The sequence below is a fragment of the Sciurus vulgaris genome (genome assembly GCF_902686455.1).
Source record: "Sciurus vulgaris genome assembly, contig: HiC_scaffold_620_arrow_ctg1, whole genome shotgun sequence".
Lineage (NCBI taxonomy): Eukaryota > Metazoa > Chordata > Mammalia > Rodentia > Sciuridae > Sciurus > Sciurus vulgaris.
Window position 1 is genome coordinate 13,002 of NW_027632399.1, and position 15,606 is coordinate 28,607.

The 15,606-nt window shown below is 34.4% G+C and overlaps 1 pseudogene across 1 annotated transcript; it reads left to right on the plus strand.

The window, feature by feature from the left end:
• The first annotated feature begins 11,441 nt into the window (after positions 1-11,441).
• Positions 11,442-14,871, plus strand: LOC306652857 (CD2-associated protein-like; annotated as a pseudogene). The gene has a single exon. The product of its transcript is annotated as a CD2-associated protein-like (transcript).
• The last annotated feature ends 735 nt before the right edge of the window (positions 14,872-15,606 follow it).

Consider the following 15,606-nt stretch of genomic DNA (forward strand, 5'->3'; position numbering starts at 1 on the left):
TAAAATCTTTGTCATATGCTATACCTTTGTAGGGATTGTCTTCAGTATAAATTCTCTTCCAGTGAATTAGGCCTGCTTTCTGATAATATGATTTCTGATATTCACTCTCATTTAAGGTTTTCCATATTGTCCTCTGTTGTAAATTGTCAAAGTCACAATTCACATATTTTTCATTAATCACTTTTTGAAATACATGTCTTGTGTTGGGGTCTGGTGAAAATTCTTGGGTATCCTGACAAGTCATTGCTGAAATGAATGAAAATTTTACAAAAATTACTTAGTAGACTTGGATAAATATATTTTTATGCATAAATTATATTTATATTTGCAGGAAATTATAGCAATGTTACAATATTAGAACATCAGAAGTGTAGTAGATTAGTAAATCCAAGGCCATCATTACTACAGAAACATGTTACATAAAAATGCACATACACAATTATACTGTTAAAATTACCCAAATTATTGTAGAAAGCAGTGTATCCAAGATAAGTATATTAGTAGAAATAGCAATATGGTAGAGGAAATAAATTTGTCTTTTAACTACCATAGTATTTCCTCTTCTCTAATCTATTATTGGACAATAAGGAGAAAAATCTATAAGCTACCATCACTCTCAATTAGATAAATGAAATAAGACTGTGTGATAATTGGTTTCTGTCTCCCAAGATACAGAGACCTGGGGTAATACGTAGCTTTGGATGCTAAAAAAATGGATATTCAACAAGTTTAAAGAGGGTAGGGAATCTCAAGAAAAAACATAGAAAAAAATTTAATGAGAAAAACATATACATGTCTAGAAGATTATGTTAAAAAAGAAGTTGAAGAGGTAATTAAAGGCTTGCAGAACCTATGTTAATATTACTTGAATGAAGCCAACACATGGAAATCAAGTCTAATAAAATGCTTTTTTATATTTTTATTATTCACTGATTTTTTATTGACAAATTCAACTTTGTATATTTACTAATTATATCATTGTATTGTAATGTATTTATACAAGGTGAAATAACACATGTAATATTAGTAATATAAGTATTATTTTTTATAGTTATGTTTCATGTTTAAAAATATTACATTTATTCTATTAGTATTTATCAAGAACATATTACATAATAGTCACCATATGTTACAGCAAAACTCTTGATTACATTTTTCCCATTGAAATAGCGATTTGTAGATTCTGAGTAACAATATAGAAACCCTTTACAAAATACAGTACCTGGTTACCACAATTATACTCTGAATTTCTTTCACATGTGAATCAGATGCTCCTGGCAACTTACTTTTTGTATCTACTGTAATTCACATAAAGCAAAGTCCAGCATATTAATCCTATATCACATTAAATGACTATATATTTTATTTTATAACAAAATAGTAATAGCACATAAATACCACATTTTTAATTCTATAATCATTGATGAGCATAGGTTTATTTTATAACTTGAATATTGAGAGCCATGCTTTTTGCACTGAACACAATACTGAGGCTATGTCTTCAACATTCTAATTTAATCTCCTATGGATATATATTTAGACTGATATTTCTTGATCATGAATTCATTCTACTTTTACTTTTTTTCATATGTGATATTTGAGATAAAGTCCAAGGGTGCTACACCACAGAATTACAACAAAAGGCATTTTAAAATTGCTTGGGACACATTGGTTCTAAATTTCTGTGACTTGCCTCAAACTTTTGCATGGCCGCAAAATTAGCTGAGATTTCAAATATGTAGTTTGAAACCAGACTTGACTTTTTAAATTTATTTTATGTCTTTGTGCTATTTCCAAAATGACTCTATAATTTACTGTTGACTGCTTTTTGAAATGTACAAATCAATTAAAAATAATAGAGCTCATAAAGACAAAGGAAATCAGGTCTAAAATAAAGTACTGAACCAAAATATTAGGAATGGAACATTAGATAAGTGAGTTATAAATTACCCAAAGAATGCTGAATAATGATTTCAAGAAAGTTTGGTGAGTCAAATTCAGAGAAAAATTGCTAACACAAATAATGAGAAATTCTGTATGTGAAGAAATCCTTAAGAAAAATTGTCTGAGAGAGCCAGAAATTGTGTGTAAATCTCTAATACTAGCAACATAAGGGAGGATGAGTAAGGAGGACCTTCAGTTCAAACCCAGTCTTAGCACCTTATTGAGATCCTGTGAAAAATAAAAACCTGTATAATATATAAAGGGAAGTGACAATAAAAATATATAAAGGGAAGTGTGAGATAAATCAAAGTATGCCACTATGAAAAGCAATGAATCATACATTAAAACATTGAGCAAATTAGGAAAAAAAATATAAGAAATAAAGAAAGCAACTTACAAAATAAGAGTAGTTAGTTTTTCTCTTTTCAAATTCTATTTGATTACTAATACATTATTATGAAACAAATAAAAAACAACTTGGCTAACAAAATTAAATCTAAAAGAAGAAACTGTCATATAAGTTGTAGCAGAAAAAGAGTGGCCAGAAATGAAGCATGACCTGCTCTAGGAGCCTTCTGTGGTCCTCCAGACCCAGGCTGCTGGGTAAGAAGCAGGTGCCAGGGAAAGATCAGTCTCTGCCCTGCAGAGTCCCAGAACTCCTCCTGTGACTTCCCAAGGGTTGACCTAGGCTGTGAAAAGGAGTGGGAGCTTTGCCTGCATGACCTGATAGTTGCACTGACCTTTCTGAACCTAGACCCAGAAATCCTTGGGTGTCAAGTCTCCTGGCCCAATACTGTCCATCCCAGCCAATGCTAGCACTGAAAGAATGGCACCATTGGATGGTGGGGGCATAGTATTTCAAGAATAATGGTGGTCAAGTAGTAACAGTGATGAGTCCAGAAGGGGGACAAATTAATGACATAAAGTTTGTCCAATCAGCACAGACTAGGGCCCTCTGTGTCCACTATGTGCAGGTTCCATTTGATGACACCTTGTCCAGAGAAGGCAAACAAAAATCTTATCCATCCCAGAAGGTGAGCAAAGCTGTGGAGAATGATTTGTGGAACAGTAAACACCTTTGGACAGTTGTGGTTTGTTCTACCAAAGAAAGAAACTGCAAGGTAAGAAACTATTTGACATTTTGGAAATGTCCAATACCCTTCAGGAAGATTTACTGGGCATTTATAGAAGACCTGTATATATATTATGAAAAAGCAGCTGTAATCTTGCTCACCAACCTATTAAAACTTTTGTTATATCAGCACATTCTAAATTTTAAAGAGGTTACTTATATAGGTTGCAGTTAAAATATAAGGTTATGTAAATACCATTTGTTTTAAAAAGTCAGAAAGATCCTCTGGAAATGATTTTGAAAGGAATTGTTAGACCACCTCTAGCAGTGATATTGTCCACATTTATTCAGAGGTAAGAGGACATGAAGAAAATTTGAGCATGAGAAGGGAGGATCCTGAGCAAGACTGGTTATGTGTAAAAGACATTTTTCACATTATACACATTTCTTGGTGTGTGCATTTTACTCCTCATTCCTGTATATATATTTGAAAATGCTGGTTTTTTTTTTTTAGAAATATCAACATTTTAGATAAACTAATTTAAAAGTAGAAGCAGTAAAATATGAAACATTTTTAAATTAATTTAAAAAATTCATTGAAATGTTTTTTGGAGGGTAATAACCAAAATCTCTGTTGAGTAGTAAGCATTGTATGCTGGTTCTCTGGAGCACCATGGCAGTGTGCTTACAACGAGGCCAAAGTAACTATTGTTACTACTTGTATGGGCTTTGTTTCATATTGCACTTTATATAGAATATGTAAAGGACAAATCAGTCCTTGTCTACATGCACATTTTTTAGATGTTAAAGAGGTTGCCATTGATGATAAAAGTAGAATCAGTAAACAAAATTTTGTATGTTTCGTTAAAATTTTTAGGAAGGATTTTATTCTCAGAATTGGAGCATTATAGCAGACTGGGTTGCTGAAAGACAAGAATGCTTATATTTTAAAGACATCTTTAAATTAGAACTATTGTTAAATGTTTGCACTTTCTTCAATACTGAATGTACACAGTGGAAAAATTGAGTTTTTAATAGAAACCTCTAGTCTGTCTAGATGTTTAGAAGTCCTGGTGTATGTTAAAAGTAGAGGTAGTAAAATATCAATTCATAAATCTGTATGTTCTTTCTGATATGTGAGGTTAAGACAATAAGTTATGGGAGTGTAGAATAAAGCTTAATTGGATTAAATAAAGTGGAATTAAAGGAAGGAAGTGGTGATGGGTTTAAGAAAGACAGTAGACTGAAACAGACATAACTTTTCTATGTTCATCTATGAATACATGAGCAGTGTAACTTCACATTGCATACAACCTCAAACATGGGAAATTATACTCCAAGTGTAACTTTATACTTCATGTATAAAAAGAACAAATTAATATTTAAAAAAGGAAAATAATAAATCTAAAAGAAATAAAAATATATGCAATCTACTTGGAACTCTATATCTAAGGAAACATGTACAATGAAAGCAAAAGATTAGAAGAGCATTACATAAAAATCTGGCCAAATGAAAGCTTGCATGGCCAAATTATGATATACAAAAGTTTAAAGCAAGAAGTTACATAAGATAAAATATATTTTAAATTTAACAAAAAAGCTCCGAAAAGAGGCAAAGTAGAATATAATATGAAGATAAAAAAGAGCTTTTCCTAGAATACTGTAATAAAAGTAAATATAGTTTCAACTCACATTGTACTTCCAAGAAATAAAAAGTTAAGATTGACAAATTAAATAAAGAAATAGAAAGCAACACTTTAATACTAGGATACATCAATCCATACTTGCTGTAAGGTAGTCAAACAAAATGGTAATCAAAATACAGAAGACTTTGAAAATAATTTAAACATATTTGACTTATATGCTAATAGTTCTCAATAGCATATGAAATATTAAATTCAATCAACAAGTAGGAAAGGAAAAGACTAAAGATTAATAGGTATGTAAATATTAAAATTATTTTGTGATCATAATAAAGTTAAAAATCAAAATGTGGAAAGGAGATTCAAAAATCCACACATATGTGGCAATTGATTGAAGAAGGTTGAATATGATCATTCTCCAGAATGGAGAGATTAAATTAAAATGCCTTTGTACTGCTCAGAGATACCTGGAGACTCCATATAAATCTGTTATTTTTTGCAGAGACAGAAAACAACTTATTTTTGAAATTTTATGGAATCTCAAAATTTTATGGTATATGAAAAATATTCAAAATAGAAACAAAATTGGAAGAAATTTGTTTCATGATTAAAAACATTAAACACTACAATATTCAATTGGCAATAGTAACATCAATTAAGACAGAAGGACATAGTGAATTCTGACTTTAAAAAATTCTTGAACATATAGCAGATAAGACAGTTGAACACCAATGTTTGTTATAAATTATTCACCAGAGCTGTAATGGGGAAGTAAATCAAATACCCCTTGAAATGAGTGAATGGAGGAATTTGGAATATAAAAACTACATAATATTTTTCAAGTTAAAAAAGTAATACATTTTTTGCAAAATCTATAATCAGGATAAATCCTCAGTACATTTTGATAACTAAAATGTCACTACCACAAAGAAAAATATAGCAGAGCTATACTTAAATAAGACACCAAAAAACAAACGAAGAAGAAATCCTACTGAACAGAAATGAGAAGGACATTATTGATGAGGGAAGGCAGAAATGAGTGCTTGTTTACATGGAAATTGATTTATTGACTTTTGGGATGTAAACCTTCTACAGATATATTATATCACAATTTGAATTAACGTTGTTGAACAGTACATGTGATATATTGGGGAGATCAAGCACTGTTTTTTGGTTTTGATCACAAATAAAATTTCAGAAACACATAAAAATAAAAACAGTAGTAAAATGCTTCAAAACTAAATTTAAAATGCTATGGTCTTTATCCTATAAATAAGAACAAATTCATAAATATATAGATAAAGGGCATGCATAAAATCTGCATATAATCCAGAATTATAAGTGTAATTATGAAGCAGGAAATTTATAATCTCAAGGCCACTATCAAAACTTCATGAGATAGAGAGGGGTTGGAGTGTAGCCCATTAATAGAGTACCCCTGGATTATATCTATTTCATTAACTATGGGAAATATTCATTACTATGTACATATACAGGAAAAAAACAATATAAATAAAATATAAAACTCATTTAAAAATGTCTAATATTTATAGTGAAAGAATGGACATTTTTTTAAGCTGTCTGTTTTATCTCAACTCTCTAAGGTTTCCCTCCCAGTGACAGGAACAAAGCCCATAAAGCTGTTCCAGGAAAGAGCCCCAAACAGAGAGTAAAAGAGTAATTGGAGCAAGATAGTATTCAGGCAGTTAAGACACCAGAATCTACACCCTGTTGTAAAACATTGTGAAACATGTTGTATGTTATCAGCAAACCCAGACCCCCTTTGAAATTTCCCGGCAGCTTTGTTCCCGTTTTCCCTTTCATGTGTGACCCCTCCCGATGTATGGTCTCTGCCTTTATAAACCTACAAGATTTTCTGCTAGGGACTCAACTCCTGGAGTTGGGTCCCAGCGTGCTGGAATAAACACCTCTTGCGGTTTGCATCAAGTGACGCGTCCTGTGGTTGATTGGGGTTGCCGTCGATCCATGGGACAGAGTTGGGGTTTCCTTTTTGGGGGCCTTACATTTGGGGGCTCATCTGGGATAAGACGGTCCCCCCTCATCCGTGGAGTCGACCTTGGAGTAAGAAGGGGTACCCCAAAGTTGTCTGTCTTCAACTTGTGTTTTGTTAGTTGGTCTGGTTCTGTGAGTGCGCTTTAGGTTTTGGTGGCAGCCGTTCGGTGACTCGTGAGAGTGGCTGAACAGTGGTCGGTAGACGTGCCTGAAGGGCCACAGGTTGCAGACCTGGGGGACGCCCTAAGGGTGGAGGAGAGCCAGGGATGCCTGGTAGTCTCCATCAGTAAGGGCGCCGATCGGGTTCAATTGGTGGATCAGAGATTGGTGCCCGTCTGTATCTGGTTCTGTTGTGTGTTTGTGGCAGAGGTGGAGGAAGGGATGGAACAACTGCGGGGTTCTCAGCCCGGGCTACTCTCAGGTGGACCCCAAAGGTTCCTTCTCTGGACTCCCCCTCCTGACAGCCCTGAAGGGTAACTTAGCAAAGTAGCTTCAGTCTCAAAAGTAATGAAAAATAAGGTCTCATAATTTTCTTTAACATCCAACCTATCCTGATGAGATGGCTAAAATGCCTTAGATACAAAGTTTCTGTTAAAACCTGTTAGATCCTTCCAGATCTCAGTCAAGGCTTACATTGAAATATAAATAAAAGAAGCCTAAAGGCTCAGTAGGAGATCGGTCTCAAACCCAGGGAAAGAAAAGGTAAAAAGAGTCTTTAAAACTCCAGCAAAGTAAATGCTATGGTACTTTACTAAAGTAATTAATGGCCGTATCATTTTTCCAGGACTCTTGTTTTTTTTTTTAATTATATGTTTTTTTGAGCTCATGATTTTTTGATCAGTTCTATTTTTTATTCAACTAGAGTTTTTGAACATCTGTTACATTGCAATGGAGATTCACCTATAAAGTTACAAGGCCTTGATTTTGTGTTATTTGTATGTCATGCTGTCTAATGTCATGTTTTGTCTGTATCAAAACTGAGCGCTCCTAAAATTAAGATTTAAAAATGGATCCAGATACTTTTAATTCACGTGATTTAAAAAGGTTCAAATTGGGTAAACTAATAAAAGCAAAATGTCTTTGAAAATAACTCACAAGTCTCTAGGTGGTCAAGCTAATAAAATATTGATGTTAATAAAGTGTCTAATATCAATTGTTTCTAGGACTTTTCTTCAACAGGAAAGAGACAGCAAATACTGTACAGGACACTTGTCTGATATCTTGGTTTTTACAGAATAAGTGAATTAGAGTTAACATGTATGGGATTACTCTAATGTCTTTGTAGAGACATCTGATTAATTTACAAAGTTAAAATGCTAATTGTTAAATAACATCGAGTACTTTTAACTCCTTAAATTCCATGGGGTATCATACTTAAACATTATTGGAGTTTTCATAGGTTGGTAAATAAAAGTGTTTAAAATTGCTTTGTGTCATTACTAAAAACTAGGTTATTAAGAGTTATGTCCTAACAGGTAAAACCCCAACCTGGAGGGTGAGTGTTCCATCTGCTAAGCTCCAAGGAGCTCTTAGATGTGGTTTTAATGTTACCATCTCCCCTCTCACAGTGTTTCAGTTAGAGTACTATAACAACAAAATATTTAATCTTATTAAAATAGAGTAATGTATCTAAATTCAGAAATTTCATAAGAGTTGTTTCAGAATGTGAACAAAAAGGGGTCAACAAATAGGAAAGAGAAAATAAAAGGTTCTGGGTATGGAAATATATTGAGTAAAAGGAAAGAGGACATGTTTCTGGGTAAGAAAGTGCTTGTGTGATGAAATACATGAGGGTCTAAGTAAGTGCTAAGAAAGTCGGTGTAAGTAAAGGGCAAGTTTCAACAAGTTTGTGTGTTACTAAGTTGGTTATATGTATGTGAGACAGCTAAAACTATTTAAGGTTTTTCCTAAGGTGAAATACTAATGTTCTGATATAAACCAAAGTTTAATCTATATGGTAGAATGACATGGTAAAATGACAAGGATTTGAAACACTAATTTACTCTTAACTGTGTTCTCAAATAGGGGATATAATGTGGTTCTCAGTCAAAATTCATGATAGCTATTATACAAACAAAATATATTTTTATCTTGCTAATTTCATTTAGTAAAACTGTTACCTGTTAATGTTTTGCAGAAGTAGCTGCTTCAAAAACACACATACCTAGCCCATTTAATTTTTTTAAATTTTAAGACAGAGTCTCACTAAGTTGCTGAGGCTGGCCTCAAACTTGTTCCTCCTGCCTCAGGCTCCTAAGGTACTAGGATTATAGGCTTGTGTCATCACATACATACCTTTAAAAGGACACTGAGTGGGAACCTGAAAAATCACTTTTTGAACAGGTGATAGAAAATAAACTCAAAGTGTTTATGACACTTCAGCGGACTCAAATTATATTTTAAAACACTGACTCCTCATTTGACAGTTTTTGGAGATTCTCTGAAGAAAGAGAAAAGTAAAATAACATCAGAAACCTGGGGCCATGATCCAATGGTATTGTTAAGTGCCCTTTCATAAAGAGATAGCAGAGAATTCAGTCATGCTTTGAAGTACATGTGTACAAACAAGGTCAGTTGAGGACACAGCAAGATAGTGGTCATTTTCAAGCTGTGGAGGAAGACCTCACCAGAAACTGATCCTGTTGGCTTCTTAATTTGGACTTCTGTCAATACTGTAAGAAAATACATTAGTTAAGCCCCAACCCCAGTCTGTGATATTTTGTTATGTCAGTCCAAGTAGACTATGACAGGTTTATAAGTATTCTGGAGTTGGTTCTAGAAAAATTTCCTAGCAGAAAGGGACTTATTAATGGTATCTGTGTTAACAAGGGACTTCCAGGTGGAGGTTTAGTGGATGAAAAGTCATGGAAGTATGAGGAAGTGTGTGGAAAAGAGGATAAGGGAACCTCAGTGAAGAGATGTTTGGAGGTGTTTTGAAATGGGATGCAGGGTCACATCAGACAATGCACTGCTGGGAATGTGGAATAATGGAGCTCATATATGCATACAGTTGTGTGACTCTGGACATGAACCAAAATTTTAAGCCAAGATCTGAATTTCTTCATGAAATGAGGATTAGTTTTTTTGTTCACTTTTTCTTTTGCAGTGCTGATTAGCAAATGCAAGATCTGGTGAAGGGAGGGCAAACCCTCAACACTGAGCTATATTCCCCAGCTGCCTTGTGGATGTTTTATGAATAATTAATACATTTTAGTGAAATACATGGTTGCATACCAGGCATCTAATAAATATAGCTGTAAAAGATGAAAAATTAAGGTCTTTTGGAATCTAAACAAAGTTTAACTCATTACACTCTGCTTGTGGAGGTGAATGCAGATTAGTTGTACATTGTTTTCAGGTGGGGTTAGGGTGGCAATCTAGGTAGTTGTCTTTGTTTACTCATGTATCTCTGGAGGATAAAGCAGGACCTTTGCTGAATGGGAGAGATCCACCTTGAGAGAGTGGAGAAGGTGGTAATGAGTTTGTTTTAGAGAAGGGAGCCAGAAATGAATAAGGGCACACAGATGGCTGAGCATATTGGCACACACCTGAAATCCCAGCAAATTAGTTGGCCACAGCCAACTAAGATCTCAAGGTCAAAGTCAGGCTATACATCTTAGATCCTGTCTTAAAAAGAACTGGGAATGTAGCTCAGTGGCAAAGCATATCTGGGTTCAGTCCCCAGCATCAAAAGAGAGAAAAATAGGAGACAATGAGGACCATGAATCTTGAGGAGTGCAATCTAAACAATAGATATTTTTCTTACTAACACTTCACAGAGAGGAGAGATTATTGCCTTGGTCCAGGATCAGGAGTTTGGAAGATTGAGTGAGATAGAAAGAATGAGAAGTTGAGACTAATGCAAGAGTTGGTAGCTGAAATCAGTATTCATGGGATGTTTGGTTTGGGGAGAAAGTGATGTCAGCAAGTGTCTGCCAGTTATGATCCACAGGCCACACATGGCCTGGTGCCTGTTTTTGTGTAGCATGTGAACTAAGGATGGTAGTTGTGTTTTTCAATGGTTGGAAAAAACATTAATATAAAGATATTCTATGATATGGTAATTACATTGACTTCCAATTTCAGTATCCATAAATAAAATTTCATTGAACTACAGCATTGCTCTTTCATTTACATATTGTCTATGTCTACTTTTGCCTTAAAGCAGTGTTTGGTTCAGTAATTGTGACACAAAAGCTATTGTCTGCAAATTCTAAATTATCAGCATCTGACTTTTTGTAGGAAGAGTTTACTAATTCTTATGCTAGAATATTAGCAACATTGAATTCAATTACCAAAAAATGAGTAAACTAGTAAGATCAGATGAGAGGAGGAAAGTAAAGATTCAGAGACAGGACAGATGTGTAAGCAATAGAGCATCAAGAGTTAAAGGAGTCAGTAAAGTGACTCCTTTGGGCATGGGACAGGTTGTTTCATAGACATTGAAGAATCCTATGATGATGGTAAAAGTTGAGGAGCAAAGAAGACTGGTAGAATTACTGGAAGTCCAAGTGAAGGTGGAAGAATTGGTACATCAGAATTGGAATTTAGGAGATTACTACTAATTTAGTAAATAAAATGACAAATATGTTTTTGACAACTACTTTTAAAAAATCATCAATCTCACAAGTACAAAAGTTCTCTAATTTTTTATATTTGTAACTACATGATTTAAGATATTTTATGTCTATTAATGATTTTGTAAAAATTTTTCCAGGTGGCTTCGGCGGAGGCCAGGGTGAGGAGCTGCCATCGCCGCTGCCTCAAGGGCCGCGCTGAAGGGACTTGCCGGATAGTGCCGGGGGCGGATGGAGGCGCCTGCTCGCCTCACCTGAGCTCAGGAGGGGCCAGAGCCAAGCGCGGGGCCCGCCTCCTGTCTCAGGAGCGGCTGCGCGAGCCAGCGGAGGAGGAGAGCGGGTGCCGGGCTTTTCCCCGCAGGAGCCCCCAGCATGGTTGACTATATTGTGGAGTATGATTATGATGCTGTGCATGATGATAAATTAACTATTCGAGTTGGGAAAATCATCAGGAATGTGAAAAAAACTACAGGAGGAAGGATGGCTAGAAGGAGAACTAAATGGGAGAAGAGGAATGTTTCCTGATAATTTTGTTAAAGAAATTAAACGAGACACCGATTCTAAGGATGACAATTTGCCCATCAAACGGGAAAGGCATGGAAATGTAGCAAGTCTTGTACAATGAATAAGCGCCTATGGACTTCCAACTGGAGGAATTCAGTCACATCCACAAACCAAAAACATCAAGAAGAAGACCAAGAAACGACAGTGTAAAGTTCTTTTTGAGTACATTCCACAAAATGAGGATGAACTGGAGCTGAAAGTGGGAGATATTATTGATATTAATGAAGAGGTAGAAGAAGGTTGGTGGAGTGGAACCCTGAACAACAAGTTGGGACTGTTTCCCTCAAACTTTGTGAAAGAATTTGAAGTGACAGATGATGGTGAAACTCATGAAACCGTAGAGGATTCAGAAACTGTTTTGCCTGGGCCTACCTCACCTTTACCCTCTCCAGGGAATGGGAATGAAACTGCATCTGGATCAATTACTCAGCCAAAGAAAATTAGAGGAATTGGATTTGGAGATATTTTTAAAGAAGGCTCTGTGAAAGTTAGAACAAGAATCTCCAGTAATGAAACAGAAGAGAAAAAAACGGAAAAGCCCTTAATCATACAGTCAATAGGATCCAAAATGGGTGTGGAGATAACAAAAACAGATACCGAATGTAAAATTAAAGCTAAGGAATATTGTAGAAATTATTTGCCTATGAAGGTACCAATGAAGACGAACTTTCTTTTAAAGAAGGGGAGATAATCCTTTTGATAAGTAAGGAAACTGGAGAAGCTGGGTGGTGGAAGGGTGAACTTAATGGTAAAGAAGGAGTATTTCCAGACAATTTTGCTGTTCAGATAAGTGAACTGGATAAGGACTTTCCAAAACCAAAGAAACCACCACCTCCTGCTAAGGGTCCAGCTCCCAAGCCTGACCTCGTAGCTACAGAGAAGAAGTTTTTTCCTGTGAAGCCCGAAGAAAAAGATGAAAAAACACTGGAACAGAAACCTTCCAAACCAGCCGCTCCACAGGTTCCACCCAAGAAGCCTACTCCACCCACCAAAGCCAATAATTTATTGAGATCTCCTGGAACAGTTTACCCAAAGCGACCTGAAAAACCAGTTCCTCCACCACCTCCTATAGCCAAGATCAATGGAGAAGTTTCTACCGTTTCATCAAAATTTGAAACTGAGCCAGAATCTAAACCAAAGCCAGAATCTGAACAGTTGCCACTTAGACCAAAATCAGTGGACCTTGATTCATTTATAGCAAGAAACTCTAAAGAAACAGATGTTGTAAATTTTGATGACATAGCTTCCTCAGAAAACCTGCTACATCTCACTGCAAATAGACCGAAGATGCCTGGAAGAAGGCTGCCTGGTCGCTTCAATGGTGGACATTCTCCAACTCAAAGCCCAGAAAAAACCTTGAAATTACCAAAAGAAGAGGATAGTGCCAACATAAAGCCATCCGAGTTTAAAAAGGATACATGCTACACTCCAAAGCCATCTGTGTACCTTTCAACACCAAGTGCTTCTAAAGCAAATACATCTGCTTTCCTAACTCCATTAGAAATCAAACCTAAAGTAGAAATAGATGATGGGAAAAAAAATTCTCTGGATGAACTTCGAGCCCAGATTATTGAATTGCTGTGTATTGTAGAAGCACTGAAAAAGGATCATGGGAAAGAACTGGAAAAACTGAGAAAAGATTTGGAAGAAGAGAAGACCTTGAGGAGTAATCTAGAGGTGGAAATAGAGAAACTGAAAAAAGCTGTCCTGTCTTCTTGAAGTGGTTGAACACAGTGTTCTTAAATGTTCCAGGGATTCAGAAGCAACAATATGAACTTCCACTGACTTGCTACTTAAAAATAACAAACGCTGGTGTTGTGATAAAGAAATATGAGTATATGAACTATAGTATCTATTAAAAAGTTAGGGGTGGGTGTTTTTTTTTATATATATTTAGTTTTGCCAATATGAGAAAAAAGAGGCCTTATTTCTTACTGTGCTGGGATTGCAAACATTATTTTTGTTTGTTTGCTTGAAAATACTACTGAATCTGTATAAAAAGGAAAGAAAGTTCATAATTTTTTTATTGAAACTTGTAGTATTATTTTTAAAGAGCTCTATACTATAAATATGGTGATATCTTTACAAGTAATCTGTAAGATAAACTGTTTGAGAGGGACAAATTAGCTTTATAGTAACTATAGTCACTACTTTTCCCATGATACATAAGGGATATAAACTTTGTAAATATATACATATTTTTACTTTTATCTTCTTACCCAGGATTACACTGTTGTGCCTGTTTGTCTGCAGTGCTGTTTTTAATTTAGGTGATGAAATAGGAGTTTCCTAGCTATAAACCAGATTACTCACCCATGCATATAGTAATAACTAATGAAATAATTAAAAAGTTTCAACTTTGAGTGTTTTATATTGCTTGCACTATAGGATTCATAAAAGGAATTTAGTTAAAATGTAATGGATTGTCAAATGTGAGCTTTATTTTAAGTTCATTTGTTCTTAAGGAATCTAAAAACATCAATTTAATCCTTTACTTGGTGCCTAGAAACTACAGCACATATGAAATATGTAAACACCAGCCTCATTGCTGTACTTTTCTGCTTATTTTATAGTCTCAAATATTACTCATTTCATTATCTCATGATTTAGTTCTTTGTGCTGTTCCCTCTGACTTTTAATAATGGTAATGTTAGGAAAACAAAACCCAAATCTTTTCAGAACCTCATATAAAGTGTCATACTGGGACAAGTTGTCATTATGTAAACACTCAGGTTTTACAGTGTATAATTGACATAATAGGGCATACTAACTCCTGGAGATATTTTGGGATGTTATTTAGGTTAAAAGTTTAGGAAGAATGTTATATCATAAAATATAACACATTACAGCTTATTTAAACCAAATATAATGGACCATATTGAAAAAACATTTTCACAGAATGGGTGAATAAGTACTTTTTTCAGTCATTTATGAACAGTTGAACACTTCAGAATGTTATATCTATAGGCAATATGTCTAAAAACTTATGGATTAATTTAAAATTTTGAAATTTTTCATTTACAAAAAGAAATAGGCTTCAAGCTCTAATATAGGAAATGATTTTAAGGACCAAGTTATCATGCTTCCATTTTTTTTGTTTTGTTTTGTTTTAAACCATCAAACCAATGTTTTTTCTGTATGTTTTTAAATCTTAAAGTATGGAAATCTTGTGTAAATGAAATTCTGTCTTACTGTTTCAAAAAGAGAACTGAAGTAGAAAATAATAGAAATGCCAATACACAATTACTTAATGTTTAATTCACAATGTTTGCGCTTTGGGGGAAAGCTAATTGTGCTTTTTGAGTGTATACATTTTAACTATTTAATGTCTTTGGGCTCCTCTAATGAGGTCACTACTGAACAAAATTGTTCCTTTTTGTTTTTAAATGATTAGTTGAATGATTTCCTTGTTAAATAAATTACATCATCTGTTAATGACAGTCCTTAGGTAAAAATAAAAATATTGCATCCTAGACACCATCTTCCAGCTTTCTCTTTGGAAGATCTACTAAGTTATCCCTACCCAGATTTCAGGTTATTTGTGAAGTTTTTTTGGTCATTTTTCTCTAGTACATTTGGCTTTCCTACTTCTCAGAATATACAAGTCATTGAAGTTCTATTTTTCTGCCCTTGACAAAATAGTAAAGAAAACCAAGCAAGCTTGAAATTAAAGAGAAAAATGATTCCTTTATTATAGTTTACCAGTATTTGTTCTTGGTATGAAAACTTTTATTAATTACTATTTCTAAATTTCATGTCACAAAATGATATGTAATAGTAATAGCTTTTAGTG